Below are 20,201 nucleotides of genomic sequence, written 5' to 3' on the forward strand. Positions count from 1 at the left end.
TCAGTTGGCATTTTTGGCCACCTTAAAATATCCCTGGGTTGTACCAGATAGAGATGAGAACAATTTTTATGCCTTTTGCCTGCATACTTTTAACTGCGAGGTGTGAGTGAAGGGTTAAGGATAAAATTAAATGATTGCATCTGTTTTCTCATTACATGAGTGGGTTGCATCTCATGGTTTTTCCTTAAAATCTTTGAAGGTAAAATAGCATTTGTTTCTTTCCTAATTTATCTGGGCTACTTCAAGTCTACTTTGGAGACCTCCTTTCCATAGACAAATTGAGATTGCCTTTAACGGGGCTGGCAGAGAATAATGATTCAGAACATGATCCTGGGAACAACCCAGACCTGGTTCGATTCCTGAGTCACCTACTTACTAGCTGGGTGACCTCAGGCAAGCAGCTTAACTTCTATAAGCCCCATCTCCTTATCTATAAGGTAGAGAGGATAACACCACTGCCTGCCTCAAGTGATTCTTTTGAGGATGCAGGGAGATCATGATTATAAAGTCTATGAAGTCTCTCTTTTAGTGCCTGACACATAAGTGCTCAATAGGCGGTAGCAAATGTTGTTTTACTATTACCAATTAGACCCAAACAAACAAAATGCACAGGCTGATCGCTAAAGTAATTGGGAAATTTGTTTAAGTCAATAAGCATTTATTTCTGCAGTTTAGAATGTGATAATTGGATGAACAAATGTTTCTTTTTTGTTGAGTACTCAGAGTTTGCATAAAGAGTTAGTAGAAATGCTTGTTATAAGAGGAACAGAAACCACTACTAGGTTGAGAGCAGCACTTGAATTTGAAGGAATTTCTTTTTCACAAAACTGCACTTTAAAAGGACAAGTTGCTATGACTAGTCAACTTTTCATGGGACAGGCCAGCAGAAAGTCATCGCTGCTGGCTGCCCAAGCTACCTCAAATGACTCATGCAAGTCCTTTAGATCTCTGTGTATCTCTTTCTTCTGGTCCAGAAAAGCAACAGTTATATTATTGCATGATTGTTGATTTCTCAGTTTAACTCTGGAGTCAGGTGGACTGCCTTCAAATTCTAGCTCCACAGAACACTAGCTGTGTGACTAATGATTTTGCACACCAGTTCATTCCTCTGGGGAGTTGGGGATTAATGGGATACTTTCCAGATAAAGTTGCTGTGAGGATTAAACGAGAATGTGCAGAAAAATATAGGAGCTCAGAAAATGGCAGCTAGTAAAATGATGATGAAAATCGTTCTCAACCTTTTTGCTTTCATCCATCTTAAATTTAATTTTTTGAGAACCCCAAGGAGCTTTAGTTTATGTGCATTTTATTAACAGATAGATCAGCTAATAGGAAGTAACTGAGAAACTTTAAAAATATTTGTGCATTAATTCATTTAAAATTATAACAAAAACTTTTACATGCTAACATACGTAATATTTTTAATGAAAAATAACTATTTTCTAAAAACAAGAAAAAACAGATTTTCTTCAAATCTCCTTAATGTCTGTCTTAATAGAAAACAGTAGAATTCTCACCTGCTTCTGCTACAGTCTGTTGCAGTATCACACATTACGTAGTTTCTGAAAAACTCCAATTTACACTGAAAGAATGAGAGTAGAAAAAAGCAAACAATATCTGAGAACTATAAAAGTAGTTTTGATTCCATGGACTCCCTGAAAGCTCTCAGGGACTTGCCTACTTTGAAAACAACTGTCTTAGAGCAACTGTCTCTCAAACTCTCAACTGTAGGAGGGGACTCAAATGCCTCAGTAGAACAAACATGAGAATAGTGTCTAAGAGCATGAAATAAGCATCAAGGCCAAGAAGAGCATAAATCTGAGGCCCTTGGAAGCATTTACTTTGGGGAATAAAGCTGTACTCAAGTAAGGGTGGGAGGACAGCAGGAGCCCAAACACATTGTACAGAATTGGGCAAGTATGAGTTATAGTCTGAAAACATATTGGACGAATTTCTATGACTTGGGGCTGTCCAGAAGTCACAAACCATTACTTCTCTGTCTTTTCCTTCTTCCTTCTCCACCCTTATTTCTTCTACCCCATCCCAGAACAGCAAGAAAATGCCCAGTTGCTCTCTGTATTATCGGATGCTGGGATAATATATTTATACCGCATCTGGAAGCATCAGAGCATGGGTTTTTTAGGCATAGAGACCTAGGTTCAAATCTTGGATCTGCCACTTAGGAGCTGTGTGGTCTTAGAAAAGTTACTTAAATTTACTGAATCTCAGAATGCTAATGTATATAACAGGGATTGTGATGGATTAAAAACGTCCACTCTCCACTCCTTCCATTGAAAGGTGAATTCTATTTCCCCATGCTTTGAATTGGGCTGCCTCTGTGTCTTGACCACTAAATGTGGTGGAAGTGACATTGTGTGACTTCTGAGCAGTTTCAAAAGACCCTGTAGCTTCTGCTTTTGCCCTCTTGGAACCCTGAGGCCTCCAGGCTGCAAATAAGTCTGGAACAAAAGACCCCAATGGAAGGAGACGCCCAACCATCTCTGCCGAGGCCCAGATATCTTACCCCATCCAGACTCCACCAGTCACACAAGGGGCCCAAGTGATGCCCCCAGAAGCCCCATTAGGCCAGCCTGCAGAATTGTGAGAAATGATCATTTTGTTTTAGGCCACTAATAAGGTAATTTCTAAGGCTACCAACTTGTCCTGGTTTTAGCACTGAAAATCATATATCCTAGGAAAATCTGTAAGTCCTGATTGGGTTGGTCACCTTATTTGTAGCAGAGCCACCAACAACTGACACAGGGATAAAAATATGCAACTCAATGTTTCTAAGAGAATTAAGCGAAATGATATGGTTAGGCAAAATACAGTGCCCAGGCAACGAATGAGATTTTTTTCGTGTCTTCGATTTACAAAAACATTCTTAATAATTCAAGATTTCCTAATAAAAATGTAATCTGTTATCTTTGTCTATAACTGAGCTTCTCATTCAGTGCCCCTAATTGATTTAAATATACCAGATAGCATTCTCTGCTAGAAGAACACTACGTTTCAAGCTAAGCACAGAAGTAGTAGGCCCCTGGGAAATTATGAACCAAAACAGAAAGAAAACATTGAACTGAACTAAACTCAAACCAGCTGTGAGTTCTCAAAACAGTATCACTGCTGAATATGGAAGATACTTAGTATTATATCATTCTGGGTGGGTCTAGAACAGGACTGTGTTTTGTTTGTTTGTTTGACTATATTTTTCCCCAGGGCCACATCTAGCAAAAATACAGTTCAAGGAAATGATCTGCAGATAAGGTCAACATAATGCACTTACAAAAAGGAAAAATTCTAGGGGGCTGCTGGGTATGCAGGTTTGTAAATCATTCAAAACTGTATTCTAGAGCTATTCATTAGGAAGAAAAATGGGGAGTAGGAGGGGAACCCTTGTAAAAACCTGAAATTCATTAAATGATGGTGCAAATTTTTTCCTCATATCATGATTATTTGGCCTAAAATGTATTTTAAATGACCAAGAGGTAAGTCTCTTTTTCTAAATAAAATTGCCCCTTATTCATACATTAAAATAACTTCCCCACCCTGGTGGCCAAAAGAACTTCATGCTGCCAAGAAAAAAATTGTCCTGTACATCACTGAAGAATTCTGACTCTGCAAAAACCACATGTGAAATCATTCAGCAGGCTGAGCAGCAAAAAATGTCAGCCTTGGAGAATTAATCAAGAAGGTATTTCCTCCTGCAGACTTCCGACAGCCAGTATGCTGAAATGGGCCCAGACACATCTGAATTACATGTGTCTTCCTGGCACAGAGTGATATATCAAGAGAGTTCAGAAAAGCATTTCTGCTGCTCTGCAAATAAGTAAATGCCCAATTCTTAAACAGGTTCAAACTAGGATTCAGTCAACCAAGTTAACTGTCACCACTTTTTGGAGAGAACTAGCAAATATAAAAAGAATATAGGTTTTAACTTTTTAAATAATGGAAGGTAGGCAGGACTCTATGTTGTTTCACAGCCTCTACATGCAATAGCCCCCTTCCCCATGGCATGAATTTGTATATCTGAGTATATGCATGGATGAATGGACAGATAGATGGATATCCACCTCCACAGGCACAGCCATCCTTCTGACATGATGGCACCTCATTTCACCAGATACTGAAAAGCATAGTTCCTTGGCTTTGGAACACTCAATAATTTACTCCAAAATCTAATACATTCTTCCTTGTGTTGGCAATCAGAAAGCCACTGCCACTGCCACTGCAGACTGCTAGCAGACTCACCAGGATTTCCCATCCTCTATTGAAATCAATGTCAGGAGCTGAGTTTGAGATCCACTGGGATAGATTTTCTAGCCATTTTCTAGACATCTATAGGCATTTCTAGACTTTCAGTACACAGTCTCTAAAATTAAATACCTCATAGTTGGCTGGCATAAAAATGCATACAAAAAACATAAATCAAAAATCTGCTTTTCTTTTCTTTTTTTTTTTTTTTGGAGACAAGGTCTCACTCTGTCACCCAGGCTGGAGAGCAGTGGTGTAATCTCAGCTCACCGCAGCCTCCATCTTTCAGGCTCAAGTGATTCTCTTGCCTGAGCCTCCTGAGTAGCTGGGATTACAGCATGCACCACCACCGCCTGACTAATTTTTATACTTTTAGTAGAGACGGGGTTTCACCATGTTGGCCAGGCTGGTCTCAAACTCCTGACCTCAAATGATCCACCTGCCCTGGCCTCCCAAAGTGCTGGGATTACAGGCATGAACCACAGTGCCCGACCAAAAATCTGGTTTTCAAAGAATACTTTTGGCCGGGTGTGGTGGCTCACGCCTGTAATCCCAGCACTTTGGGAGGCCGAGGTGGGTGGATCATGAGGTCAGGAGATCGAGACCATCCTGGCCAACACGGTGAAATCCCGTCTCTACTAAAAATACAAAAAAAATTGGCCGGGCATGGTGGCAGGCACCTGTAGTCCCAGCTACTCAGGAGGCTGAGGCAGGACAATGGTGTGAACCCAGGGGGCGGAGCCTGCAGTGAGCCGAGATCGCGCCACAGCACTCCAGCCTGGGCGACAGAGCGAGACTCTGTCTCAAAAAAAAAAAAAAAAAGAATACTTCGACAAACACTGAATGACATAAACAACATATGACACAAATTGCGCAGTCGAGATGATAATAAAAGGAGTGTTAGATAGATTTGAAAGATGCAAGTTTAAACATTTATCTAAGTAATCACAAATGCCATCAATATGATAAAATTAAAAGTTTCACTCCATAGCCACCATCCTCTCCCACCTGAATGAGAACTCCAGGCTTCTATTCAATGTCCCTTTTACCCATAACCTATTTTTCACACAGAAGACAAAGTCAGTTTTTAAAAAAGATAATTGGTTCAATTAGCTCCTCTGCTTAATACTATTTAAAGGCTTTGCGTTGCTCTTAGAATTAAAATCCAAACTCCTTAGCCTACAAGGCACCAGGTAACTTGGCCCTTGCCTGCACTTCAACTTGATTGCAAACCACTCTCCCCTTGATTACTGACTGCCAGCCACACAGGTATCCCATTCTGCTACTTAAAAACATTTGAGGCCGAGCGCAATGGCTCACACCTGTAATCCCAGCACTTTGGGAGGCCGAGGTGGGTGGATCACCTGAGGTCAGGAGTTCAAGACCAGACTGGACAACATGATGAAAACCCGTCTCCACTAAAAATAAAAAAAAATTAGCTGGGTGTGGCGGTGGGCGCCTGTAATCCCAGCTACCTGGGAGGCAGAAGTTGCAGTGAGCCAAGATCTTGCCATTGCACTTTTGCCAGGGCAACCAGAGTGAAACTCCATCTCAAAGCAAAACAAAGAAACAAAGCAACAAAAACATTTGAATGTATCCTTTCTCAGGGTGTTCTACATCCTTCTTCGCATTTCCTGGGATGCCCTTTCCCTGACCCTCAACATGACTATCTTGTGTCATCCTTCAAATTTGGTGCAAAATCACTCCCAGAGAAGCTTCCTCCCTGCCACCTTCTCTTCCTATCATCCCTCTCTCTTGCTTATCTCCATGGCTTATATCAAAGTCTAAAATTATTATTTATTAGTTTACTTGTTCACCATCTGTCTCTGCTGTAAGAAGGTAAGTACCTTGGAGTGACCCTGACTTGGACATTCACTTCTGAATCCCCTGTGCCTAGCAGAGTGCATGGCTTTGGCCTCAGAAAAATTGCTGTCTTCTATCTAGATCATTGATTAGAGGAGGGCAAGACTGGAACAGGGAAACATTTAGGAGGCTATTGCAATACTCAAAGGGAAGGATGATGGTGGCAGCAACCAAAGTGAAGATACTGGGGATAGAGGAACATGAATAGATGACCTGAGCTCTTTAGAAGATAGAATCAGCAAGACTTGAAAACTGATTGGATGTGGGAGGTCTTAGAGTTGGTGTGCAGGTTTCTCCCTTGATAGCGAATTTCCCAGACATGTTTCTTCCTCCATAAGTATTTTCAGCTGCTGATAACCTTCTCAGTTGCAATCAGCATGCTACTGGCCACTGCTGATTGGTTCAGGGAGTGGTGTATGGCACACAGTACCCACACATAGGTTGGAAGTAGGGGCACAATACAACTTGGGTTTTCCAGAGAAGTCCTAGGCTACTGTTTCAGCATCATTATTAACACTACCCTTTTTCCTGCTCAAAAGTGTCCTGGTTTGAATGATAAATTATAAGGTCATCCTAGGCAGTTAGGGAATTCAGTTGCCCCTAACATCATCTAGTACAAACTTGGCCCAATGGAAGTACACAGTGTTGAATGGCAGGCAAGCTAATAAAATCCAGCCTCTAGGATTGCATAAATTCTAGGTGAACAAAGAGAGTGGGTAATGTACACAAGGTGGAGTCTAGGAGGCTGGCTGCATATTCCAGAGCTGGAAGTCACTGTGAGTGACAGGGAAGCTGGAGAATCCCAGTCACTGCTGCAGGCTGCTTTCATCACCGGGAGTCACTGAGCTCATGTCATCTTCACCATCAATGAGGTTAAATGACAAAATTACCACCCCAAGGCAGCAAAAGTGTCAAATAGGTGGTACATATACTTTGTAAAGACTTACACATCCACAGGAGGTGGCACTAGGAGAATTGCTACTAATCATGGCAGCTTCTCAACCTGTGATGGACAGTCTCAAAGATGCCAATGAGACCAAAGATGTGACTGTATACAAGAGCTCAACACTGGCAGCCACAGCGTGTTAGAGAGGGACTGAGAAATAAACTCTCCTGATGTTTGAGAACAAGAACAGAGATTCATAGCCAAAACATCTCCTACACAAACTCACAAATCCTAGGCTTTGAAATTATTTCCAACTTAGAAAATAAAGGTTGATTTTGTAAGTGAAATTAATTTTAAGACCTAGTAGCTCAAAAATGTCTTAGAAATCAACATTTTTCTTCATATTTCTTGTCTGTCTGAACTTTTAAAAACTATTATCATCATTTTGAATAGTTTCAACTTTTATTTTAGATTCAGGGGGTACAGGTGCAGGTTTGTTACAAGGGTATATTGTGTGATGATGGGGTTTGAGGTATGGATGATTCCATCAACCAGGTAGTGAGCACAGTACCCTGTAAGTAGTTTTTCAGCCCACAACTCCCTCCCTTCCTCTCTACCCCTCTAGTCATTCCCCAGTGTCTATAGTTCTTATCTTTATGCCCATGCATATGTGTGTTTAGCTCCCACTTGTGAGAACATGCAGTATTTGGTTTTCTGCTCCTGTGTTAATTCACTTAGAATAATGGCCTCCAGCTGCATCTATGCTGCTACACAGGATATGATTTTTGTTCTTTTTTTATGGCTGCATAATATTCTACAACGTATATATACCAGATTGTCTTTATCCAGTCCACCATTGATGGGCACCTAGATTGATTCCATGTGTTTGCTATTGTGAATAGCACTGTAGTAAACATACAAGTGAATGTGTCTTTTGGTAGAATGATTTATTTTCCTTTGGGTATACATTCAGTAATGGGATTGCTGGGTCAAATGGCAGCTCTGCTTTTTAAGTTCTTTCAAAAATCTCAAAACTGCTTTCCATAGTGGCTGAACTAATTTACATCCTCACCAACAGTGTATAAGCATTCCCTTTTCTCCACAGACTTACCAGCATCTGTCATTTTTTGACTTTTTAATAATAGCTTTTCTAACTAGTATGAGATGGCCTCTCATTGTGGTTTGGATTTGCATTTTTCTGAGGATTAGTGATGATGTGTATTTTTTCATATGTTTGTTGGCTGCTTGTATGTCTTCTTTTGAAAAGTGCCTGTTCATGTCCTTTGCTCACATTTTAATGGGGTTATTTGGTTTTTGCTTGTTGATTTAAGTTTCTTATTGATTCTGAATATTAAACCATTGTTAGATACATAATTTGTGAATATTTTTGCCCACTCTGTAGGTTGTCTGTTTACTTTGTTAATAGTTTCTTTTGCTGGGCAGAAGCTTTTAATTTAATTAGGTCCCACTTGTCAATGTTTGTTTCTGCTGTAATTGCTTTTGGGGACTTAGCCAAGAATTCTCTGCCAAAGCCAATGTCGAGAAGGGTATTTCCTAGGTTTTCTTCTAGGATTTTTGTAGTTTGAGGTCTAACATTTAAATCTTTAATCCATCTTAATTAATTTTGTGTAGGGTGAAAGGCAGGGGTCTGGTTTCATTCTTATGCATATGTCAAGCCAGTTACTTCAGAACCACTTATTGAATAGGGAGGCCTTTCCTCATTACTTGTTTTTGCCATCTTTGAAGATCAGGTGTTTGTAAGTCTGTAGCTTTATTTCTGGGTTCTCTATTCTGTCCCATTGGTCTACATGTCTGTTTTTGTACCTTTACCTTGTTAGTTTGGTTACTGTAGTATAGTTTGAAGTCAGGTAATGTGATGCCTCCACCTTTGTTTTTTTTGCTTGGGGTTGCTTTGGACATTTGGGCTCTTTATTGATTCCACATGAATTTTAAAATAGTTTTTTCTAATTCTGTGAAAAATAATATTGGTAGTTAGGAATAGTATTGAATCTATAAATTTCTTTGGGCAGTATGGCCATTTTAACAATATTGATTCTTCCAATTCAGGAGCATGGAATGTTTTTCTATTTGCTTGTATCACGTCTGATTTCTTGGAGCAGTGTTTTGTAGTTCTCCTTGTAGAGATCTTTCACCTCCTTAGTTAGCTGTATTCTTGGTATTTCATTTTTTGTGGCTATTGTAAAATGTGACTGTGTTCTTGATTTGACTCTCTGCTTGAACATTATTGGTGTATAGAAATGCTACTGATTTTTGTGCATTGATTTTTGTACCCTGAAACTTTAGTGAAATTGTTTATGAATTCTAGAAACCCTCTGGCAGAGTGGTTAGCGTATTCTAGGTATAGAATTGTATCATCAGCAAATACAAGTAGTTTGACTCCTTCTTTTTTCCTGTTTGAATGTTTTTTATTTCTTTCTCTTGCCTGATTGCTCTGGCCAGGACTTCCAGTACTATGTTGAATGGGAGTGAGGAGAGTAGGCACCCTTGTCTTTTTCCAGTTCTCAGAGAGAATGGTTCCAGCTATTGCCCATTTAGTATAATGTTGGCTATGTGTTTGTCATTGACAGCTCTTATTATTTTGTAGTATGTTCCTTTGATGACTAGTCTGTTAAGTGTTTTTATCATGAAGGGATGTTGGATTTTTCAACAGCATTTTCTGGATCTACCAAGATAATCATATGATTTTTGCTTTTAATTTTGTTTATGTGATGAGTCACATTTATTGATTTGCATATGTTGAACCAGCCTTTGTCCCAGGAATAAAATCTACTTGATTGTGGTTTATTAATTTTTGGTGTGTTTCTGGATTCAGTTTGTTAGTATTTTGTTGAAGATATCTGTTCAACATGTTCATCGGAGATACTGATCTGCAGTTTTCTTTATTCATTGTGTCTCTGCCGACATTTTGGTATTAGGCTGATGCTGGCTTTGTAGAATGAGTTAGAGATGAGCCCCTTCTTCTCAAGTTTTTGAAATACTTTAAGTAAGATTGGTACCAGTTCTTCATACCTCTGGTAGAATTTGGCTGTGAATCTGTCTGGTCCAGGGCTTTTTTTAGTTGGCAGGTTTTTTATGACTGATTCAGTTTCAGACTCGTTATTGGTCTGTTCAGGTTTTTACTTTCTTCTTGGTTTAATATTGGGAGGTTGTTTCCAGGAATTTATCCATTTTCTCTAGATCTTTTGTATATCTGTGGGATTGGTTGAAATGTCACCTCTCTCATTTCTGATTGGACTTACTTGGATCTTCTCTTTATTAGTCTAGCTAGCAGTCTATCAATCCTTTTTATTCTTTTAACTCTAACAAATGAAACTCTTGGTTTCATTGATCTTTTGTATGGATTCGAGCCTCAATTTTGTTCAGTTCTTCTCTAGTTTTAGTTATTTCTTTTCTTCTGTTAGCTTTGGGGTTGGTTCAGTTTTTTTCTAGTTCCTGTAGGAACAATATTAGATTAACTTAAAATCTAACTTCTTGATGAAGGCATTTAGTGCTATAAACTTTCCTCTTAGCACTGCTTTAGCTGCATCCCAAAGATTTTGGTCATGTCTCTGTTTTCATTAACTTCAAATAGTTTTTTTAATTTAAGCCTTTGTTTCATTGTTCACCCAAGAGTTATTCAAGAGCAAGTTGTCTAATTTCCATGTGTTTGTGTAGTTTTGAGAGGTCATCTTGATATGAATTTCTACTTTTATTGCACTGTGGTCTGAAAGTGTGCTTGGTATGACTTCAATTTTTTTTTGTATTTATTGAGACTCACTTAATGACAGAGTATTTGGTTGATCTTAGACCATGTTCCATGTGCAGATGAGAAGAATGTATATTCTGTAGTTGTTTGGTGAAAGATTAGGTAGATGTCTATTAGGTCAAATTGGTTGAGTGCCAAGTTAAAGTCCAGAATTTCTTTGTTAGTTTACTGCCTCAAAATTCTAATGTTGTCAGTGGGATGTTGGATATTGAAGTCTCCCATTATGATTGTGTGGCTGTCTAGGTCTTTTTGTAGTTAGAGAAGAACTTGTTTTATGAATCTGAGTGCTCCAATGTTGAGTGTGCATATACTTAGGATAGGTCTGTGTTCTTTGTGGATTGAACCCTTTATCATTATATAATGCTCTTCTTTGTCCTTCTTAATTGTTGTTCATTTAAAGTCTGTTTCATCTGATATAAGAATAGTGACTACTGTTCTTTTTTGTTTTCTGTTTGCATGGTAGATCTTTCTCCATCCTGCTACTTCAAGCCTGTGGGTGTCATTATATTTGTGATGGGTGTCTTGAAGACAACAGACAGTTGGGTCTTGTCTTTTTTATTTTTTTTTTATTTTTTGAGATGGAGTCTCACATCACTGCCCAGGCTGGAGTGCAACGGCATGATCTCAGCTCACTGAAACCTCCATCTCCTGGGTTCAAGCCATTCTCCTGCCTCAGCCTCCCAAGTAGCTGGGACTACAGGCATGCGCCACCACACCTGGCTAATTTTTGTATTTTTAAAAGAGATGGGATTTCACCATGTCTCACCAGGTTAGTCTTGAACTTCTGACCTCAAATGATCCACCCACCTCAGCCTCCCAAAGTGCTGAGATTACAGGCGAGAGCTACCACGCCCAGCCAGGTCTCGTCTTTTTATCTGGCTTTCCACTCTATACCTTTTAAGTGGTGGCATTTAGACTGTTTGCGTTCAGGGTTAGTTTTGATATGTGAGATTTTGATTCTTTCATTGTGTTGTTAGCTGGTTGTTTTGTAGACTTGATTGGTATAGTTGCTTTATAGTGTCTGTGGGCCATGTGCTTAAGTGTGTTTTTGTTTTAGCAGGTGTCATTCTTTTGTTTCTATGTTTAGCATTTCCTTAAGGACTTCTTGTAAAGCTGGTCTAATAAATTTCCTTAGCATCTGCTTAGTCTGAGAAGGATTTTATTTCTCTTTCACTTATGAAACTTAGTTTGGCAGGATATGAAATTCTTGGTTGGAATTTCTTCTCTTTAACGATGCTAAAAATAGGCCCTCAGTCTCTTCTGCTTTGTAAATTTTCTAAGAGGTCTGCTGCTAGCCTGACAGGGTTCCCTTTATAAATGACCTGACTCAGGCTGGGTACAGTGGCTCATGCCTGTAATCCTGGCACTTTGGGAGGCCGAAGTGGGTGGATCATGAGGTCAGGAGATCGAGACCATCCTGGCTGGCATGCTGAAACCCCATCTCTACTAAAAATGCAAAAAAGAAAAAAAAATTAGCCGGGCATGGTGGCAGGCGCCTATAGTCCCAGCAACTCAGGAGGCTGAGGCAGGAGAATGGCATGAACCCAGGAGGCAGAGCTTGCTGTGAGCTGAGATCGTGCCACTGCACTCCAGCCTGGGTGACAGAGTGAGACTCCATCCCAAAAAAAAAAAAAAAAAAAAAAAAAAATGACCTGACTCTTCTCTCTGGTTACCATTAACAGTATCTCAGAGGGGTTCTCTGTATTTATTGAATTTTCATGTCATCCTCTCTAGTAAGAGTGGGGAAATTTTCGTGGATTATATCCTAAAATATATTTTCCAAGTTGCTTACTCTCTCTCCTACTCTTTCAGGAATGCCAATGAGTCGCAGATTTCGTCTCTTTATGTAATCCATGTTTCTTGGGGATTTTATTTATTTATTTATTTGAGACAGAGCCTCACTCTGTCACCCAGGCTGGAGTGCATTCGTGCAATCATGGCCCACTGCAGCCTTGACTTTCCAGGCACCAGTGATCTTCCCACCTCAGCCTCCTGTGTAGCTGGGACTATAGGTGTGCACCAATATGCCCAGCTAATTTTCGTATTTTTGATAAAGATGGGGTCTCACCATGTTGCCCAGGCTGGTCTTGGACTCCTGAGCTCAAGTGATCCACATGTATCGACCTCTCAAAGTGCTGGGATTACAGATGTGAGCCACTGTGCCTTTACAATTTTATTTTATTTTATTTTTTGAGACGGAGTCTCGCTCTGTCGCCCAGGCTGGAGTGCAGTGGCACGATCTCAGCTCACTGCAACCTCCGCCTCCCGGGTTGCTGCCATTCTCCTGCCTCAGCCTCCTGAGTAGCTGGGACTACAGGCACCTGCCACCATGCCTGGCTAATTTTTTGTATTTTTAGTAGAGATGGGGTTTCACTGTGTTAGCCAGGATGGTCTCAATCACCTGACCTCGTGATCCATCTACCTCGGCCTCCCAAAGTGCTGGGATTACAGGCATGAGCCACCACGCCCAGCCCACAATTTTACTTTTAAAAATTCTTTTTTCTTTATTTTTGTCCGAGTTGATTTGCAGAACTGGTCTATGAGCTCTGAGATTCTTTCCTCAGCTTGGTTTAATATGCTGTTAATGCTTCTGACTGAGTTATGAAATTCTTGTAGGGAGCTTAATTCCAGAAGATCAGTTTGATTCTTTCTTAAAATGGCTATTTTGTCTTTCGGCTCTTAGATAGTTTTACTGGATTCCTTGGATTCAGTTTTAACTTTCTCCTGAATCTTGATGAGCTTCTTTGCCATACAGATGCTGAATTCCATATCTGTCATTTCAGTCATTTCATTTTGGCTAAGAATCATTGCTGGGGAGCTAGTGGGCTCATGTGGAGGTAAAGGGGTGCTCTGGATTTTAGAGTTATAGAATTCTCACACTGGTTCTTTCTGATTTGTGTGGGTTGATGTTCCTTTAACCTTTGAAGTTGCTGTCCTTTGGATGGGGCTTTTAACTTTTACGTTCTTCACATTTTTTTCTCCAACACACCATTGCTGGTTTGAAGCTTTTAAATTTTTCAATGCCCTTAAAGGTTTGACAGTAGTATAAGTTGGGTTTAGTTGACTGGCGTCATTTCTGGATGCTTTCAGAAGTCCTAGGCTCAGCTTGGCACTCTTGGGCTGCCTGCTTTAACTCTGGGAGGGACTGGGACTGGGTCTGTGGCTTTGTTCTCTGGTTTCTCGATGTCAAACACTGGCTGCACTGACGGGGCCGAGGTGCTCCCTCTCCACTGGCAATCATGCTCCATCAGGGGCTGCTGGCAAAAGCACTCCGATGGGGTGGCAGTGGGGCCACAGGTGAAAGTGCTCCACTGGGCCAGCAAAGGTCTTGGGTGAAAGTGCTCCAGCATGGTGGTGTAGTGAGGCGGCTCTGAAGTTTCAGTGAGCCATTGGTCTACAACTAGTAGCAGCTCCTGTACCTTCCCCCAACCCCTACGTTTTGTTGAAGGAGAGGTTATATTACTTCTCACTCCATAAGGCATTTCCTTAATCCAAAAGATTAGGTGATACTGTGGTTTGATTGTGATGCTTAAGAATGCAGTCTGAGTTTTCAAATCAATGACACTTTGAGTAATTTAGAAAATGCTTTAAATGACTCCAAACTCTAGCTTGTGGAGTTTATTTCATATAGTTAGTTTTCTATAAAACGTCATTAAGGCTCCCTTTCTCTTTCTGTTGGCCCTTGGTCACCAACCAGAAAAGGACATCCAGAGTTGGGATGGAAGGTGGACCTTAGTTCTATTAGAGAAAATGTAAAAGCATTTTCCCTATGCAAGGGAATTCCTTGACCATAACTTGATTACTGGGGACAGCAAATTTGAATAACTAGTAAACTTAAAAACCAGTTCTGCAATTCAATAATATAGCCTCAGACATTGAGAAAAGCACTTAAATAAATCTCACATGCTACAAACTAATGAAACTTTCCAAAGGAAAAAAAAGTAAATATATATGTATTGTAATATAAAACAAAAGGAAAATGGGGCTAAAATAAATTGAAAGGGCCCTCAGATATTTAAAACCAATAAAAATACTATATTTTGGGAAGATTTTAAAAGTATCATTGGAAAAAGCAGTACTGGCAAATTCTGTCCTTTTTTCTCCCCCGAATTTTTTTTCTTCTTAAATTAAAACTCACAGAAAAAAAAAAAAAAAAAAAAAAAAGCAAGCAAGCCTCTCTAGCTGGGCTATGAGGAATACTATTCATTTCTCCATTTCTCCCCCTGACCTGATTAGTTGGAACATCTTTCGAATGATTAGTTTTCAATTTGCACCATTGTCAGAGAGAAAGGCCTCCAAATTAATGGCTACATTGATTGTTTATGCCTCCAAGAGACAAATTAAAAAAATTTCAGCAACACTGAAAAGAAATAGTGATCTTCTGAGAAGATTTAGCTTAATAGATTTTTTAAAAAGAAAAATGAAGGTTTTGGCAACTTGCAAAAAGTATGTTTAAAATTCCAGTTACAAGTCTGGCTGCCTAGAGAGTTTGAGTACTAAGGGTTTTGTCGATTTTTAGCATAAGAAGCTGACCTAAGATTTTGGGATCCTTGGACCCATCAGTGGAAATTTTGATAGAACTGCAATTCTGGCTCATACATAGGGCCCATTTACCATGCTCACTTCCTTTTAATAAGAAATGCTGTGCCTCACATCTTCCCTCCATTGTCCTTCCTGGGTAGTTCATCCTCCCTGCCTCTGCTTTTGGAACCACACTAAAAATTCAAGAGGAAAGGTTTCTACAAACATTGTTCTGTTTGGTTGGCACAGAAGGGACAGGAATTTGCACAGAGCTTTTGTTGGGCAAGTTTCTCTTAATTCCCTGCCAATGAAGTTGTAATGCTTTGTCTCAGATGAAGAAAGGTAACAACAGATTAGACAACCATTCACTCCATCTTACATTTACTCTAAAGAACTGCAATATGTTTTTGCAGCAGGGGAAGGACCACATTAGAAGTAAGCTTACTTTCATTATTGATATTTACCTTGTTGAAATTGGCCAATATAATGATGCAATGGCTATTCATGATAGCAGCATGCCCAAAATTGTAGCTCACTGAGGACCAATAATGATCAATGTTCAAGGATGAGAAATACAGTAATGTTTTCTCTGTTCTTGTTGAGGTTTGATGATTGTTGTTTATGCCATGGCAAATGAAGTTTCATTAGATATTAACATAGTTTCCATGATTTAAATTGGTGTTGAATGCCCATTTTTCTCAATATCATCTCATTTCCTTAACTTTCTTATGTGTCTGAACCTGGTGGTCATACTCCCTCTCAAATTCCTCTTTGTAAATTCTTTGATGTGGGTCAGCACAAAAAAGAGGTGTCAGTCTCAAATGACACCTTATTTCAATGAGGTCCAATTATGGTCAAAGAGATGGTCAAAACCAACAATTTATGGAATATTAAACTGGTAAAGGCAGAGATCAAACTGATCATCTAAGGCTTGGTATCCAGCATTTGGAGCCCTACATGCCCCCCGTATTACTAAGCCCAGACCTGCTGTTGGCAGGTCAGCACAATCAAGATTGCTTCACACAACTGCAAACTGGATGACCAAGCACTGTGTAGCGTAATGGGGCCCTGCAGTCATCACTTATAAAACCCAGAACCATAACATGGATCATGTGTTCCATATGAATTGCTATGGTTGTATATCTAATTTTTTCCCTGTCCCAAACTATGGTACTAGTTATTCACAGCAGATTGGTAATATTTTGTAAAACCAATGCTTTGACTATGTGACATTAACACTCACGAGGACCTGATAACTTCCAAACACAGCAGAACATTTGGACACTTGTCACCTGAGTCCTGTGCCAGCTATACCAAATTGGCTGAGCTGTTGTCATATTCCACTAGTCTCTACCTAAGGTCATCTCCAGTCTTGGCTCACTTAGCTAGCTTTGGAATTTGCTCTCCCCTTTATCCAATGCTTCCTCTTCTTTGTTACATTATATTGCTCAGGTCTTTTAAAAATCTGAAGAACAAGCTCTTGCTTGAAGCCTTCCTGAAGTCATTGGTTCCACTTTTTTTTTTTTTTCAGCCCAGAAAAAATAGCCTCTGATTTACTTTCCTGGGTGATGCACTATTAAAAATTCTATGATTATATAATATTTCCTATTGCAGAATATCTCTTGTTATACTGAAAGCTATTGAAAACTGCCCTTAATAGATACTTTAAGGTGTCTAGTGGTATATATCAAGCTGGGTTGGGGAGCAAAGGTAGCGGGTTGTGTAAACCCCTTTCTACCAGGAGGTTTCCCTGGTGGAAAGAGTATTCTTTTAAGTCACTGGCATTGTTTAGAATTGCTGGTGCATGGTAATAATAAGCAGACTGACTTTCAGTTGGGTTTATTATCATTTTTAAGTTATCTACAGACAATGAACCCCTTTATACCTTGGCAGACTGCTCTCACTTCAACACCTTCCTCCTTGTATATCACTGTTCAAAGCAACCCCTAAATGATCAAATTATATATGAGAACAAAACATTCCTGAAAGATCCTCCTTATTGAAGTACATATTTCACATGGCATAGTCAAAGTTTTCAAAGACTATAGGGAAAGGAGCCGCACACTCTGTGTACATAAGTAATTGCAGTTATTCTCATGTGGCCTAAGACTACAAAACACGCTTGCATCAGCTTTTGTGCTCTAGCACTGTCCTTCTGTTAATACAAATGAATTAAAGAAATTAACCAATTTCTTAAAGTCTACATAATCTCACATTTCTTAATTTGTTGGATTTGTCTCCACTATACTCAGCTTAATCTCTTTTGTGGTCTCCCCTCATTTAAGTAAAACTCGTAACAATTCACAACAAATAATCAAGCCAAATGAAATTTTTTTTTTTTCTGAGGACTATGAGACCTGAAGGTCCCTATATATAAGGTCATGTCCGATAGTTCACCTTCTTACCTCTCAAACACTTTTGCTATTTTTTCAATGTCTTTCTTCCCAGCGAACTAGTTAGGGAAGTGTAGGGGGCATGAAAGCGTGTGTGGAGATGGGTGCATGGAAGCGTTTTAGGGCCAGGGTAGAATGACACATCCCACAAGTACTCATACCCTACATTACTTATTGGCAGAATTCAGCCACATGCCACACCCAGCAGCAAAGGAAGCTGCAAAATGTAAACCCATGAAGAAGAGGAGATGAACACTGGTGACTAGTTAGTGGTCTCTACTACACCACCAGTTAGTCAGGAGAAGGGCAAACTCAATCTTGTCACTGCCAAAAATCTTGTGCTCGGGTGCATTGCCTCACACATTGTAGATTCGTAGAAAACACCTGCCAATTAGGTTTGTGCTAAGTATTCTATGAATGATAAGGAAAGAGTGGGCCTGCAGTAATCTTCAAAAACTTTAATCAAGTCTTACTTCTAATAGACCAGCCAATCTGCTAAAAAAACCAAGAGGAGACTCAGCAGATCCCATGAATGTTGATGAAGTTTGATCATTTTGTGGAGAATTATGAAATCAAGGACAATTTATAACAATTCACTAAAAAATGGTTGCAGGGCTTGTTAACTTTCTAAGTAATCAGTTTATGCACACGTATATTTGATTACATAAGCTATTTGCATGTTTATATATAGAGAAAGAAAAAATAATTGGTGTTATGTGGTTTTCAGAGACAAAAGAGAGGACATGTAAACATTTGCATTGAACAGACAGAGCCTAAATTCAAGATCTCAGTATAAGGCATCCTGGAATAAATGGGAGACAATATTTCCTCTGTTTTCAGTTTCCCTTACTATTGCATGTCACTTAGAAAGCCTAGCAACCAATTTATAAGCCCTCACAAATCAATCACTGCTAGGCAGTAGCCCACATTGTGTTCTCATTCTAAGCATTTCTTCTTGTCTCAGAAATGAACACCGATGTAGATTAACCATGTCTACATAGCGGACATGGTTAATCCTTTCAGGTACCATATGAGAACAATGATGACTAATGGGAAACATTTTTAAGATCACAAGAGAACAGTATATTAACAAGCAAAAAATGTAATCATCTCAAAATAACAGGCATTAACAAACCTGTATACTGCAGAGATGCATTGTTCCTGCATGCAAAGAAACTGATGAAATGATTCCCACTGCTATGCTCAGAGAAAAATTAAGTGACAGGTCCCTTTTATTTAGGAGTGTGCTGTTTTTTTTTCCCTGATGATGGACTGATGATGTTATATAAAGGGTTATATATTGAAGTCATGCTACATCAAATTACTGCTTACACAGGATGCTTCTGAACCATTTAACCTGATACTACAGAATAAAACATGTGTAATCAACAAGCACTAAAAAGGAATGAATACGTAATAAGAATGATCCTTCACTTACCTGAAGAATTGCATGAATTCTATTCAATGACAGTTTTAATCGATTGTACCTCTTTGATTTTGGCATCCAGATCAACTCCCTACTGATTACTTAGAGGACCCATTATACTTGGAAATGAATGACTTAAATACCCATAAATATGAAGAACATGGCATAATGTCAGAATTGAAACATTGCTCAGACCCATGACCTAGCCAGTGGCTCCAATTAACAATATTAAACCAGTGATTCTCAAACTTTAGGAGGCATCAGAATCACCTGGATGGTTCATTAAAACACATGTTGCTGGACGCCAGTCACAAGTTTCTGATTCAGTAGATCTGAGGTACAGTCTGAGAATTTGCATTTCTAACAGCTTCACAGGTATTGCTGATGCTGTTGGCACAGGGGCCACACTTTGAGAACGAATGCATTAAATTAATAATCAAACATCTGATTGAGGAACCACCATATGCCTGGAAATACAGAATAACTGAATTTCCCATTAAAGCGTTGGAGATGTTACCCAAACCATGCATTTTTATGATAGCTATCATATCAACTTTTATTTAAAATCTTAATCTCCCCCCTCCCCCACTGACAGAGCAAAATGAACAAAAGAAACGATTCAACCCCCCTTCCCATTACCTTGCATCAGAGTCTTCTTGGAAGCTCTACCAAAATAACTCTACATCTTCTTCAGAATCTTTTTTCAGCCTCATTACATTTAGGGAAAAGAATGCAGGTTCCTCTTTGGCACTGTGTCCTCAGCTAGTCTGTGGGAAGCTCAGCAACTTGCCACTTGTTCCCAGTTTAAGTAACAGGAATGAGATCATCAACATTTTCTATTGGGTCTCCTCAAGCTCCTCCTGATTCTGGTTTAATACTGGTATGCAATGGACATGTTGAACCCCAATGGTTAACAAACTCTAAAACTTTTGGCTATGTGCTGGAAGGACCCCGAGAGACAGTCTATCCTGCGTTAAATTCAGCCGCAGATCTGTTTTGTTTGGCTGGTACTGTGTTTCAGGAAGAACTGCGCCTGAATGCCTTCAGGAGGCGCATGCTCTCAGTGGCTTGTACTTCCTCCTGATTTGCCGC

General features: G+C 39.6%; 1 protein-coding gene across 2 annotated transcripts in view; it reads right to left on the reverse strand.

The window, feature by feature from the left end:
• NR3C1 (nuclear receptor subfamily 3 group C member 1) overlaps positions 1–19,891 on the reverse strand; it is a 454,994-nt gene extending 435,103 nt beyond the window's left edge. Inside the window, exon 1 of one of the 2 annotated variants that reach the window (XM_034960705.3) lies at positions 19,749–19,891. The gene's annotated coding sequence lies outside the window, so the exon portion shown is untranslated. The remainder of the gene's footprint in view (positions 1–19,748) is intronic. The other variant, XM_055112738.2, reaches the window with a different exon arrangement.
• Between the last annotated feature and the right edge of the window lie 310 nt (positions 19,892–20,201).

Source organism: Pan paniscus, chromosome 4, assembly GCF_029289425.2.
Source record: "Pan paniscus chromosome 4, NHGRI_mPanPan1-v2.0_pri, whole genome shotgun sequence".
Lineage (NCBI taxonomy): Eukaryota > Metazoa > Chordata > Mammalia > Primates > Hominidae > Pan > Pan paniscus.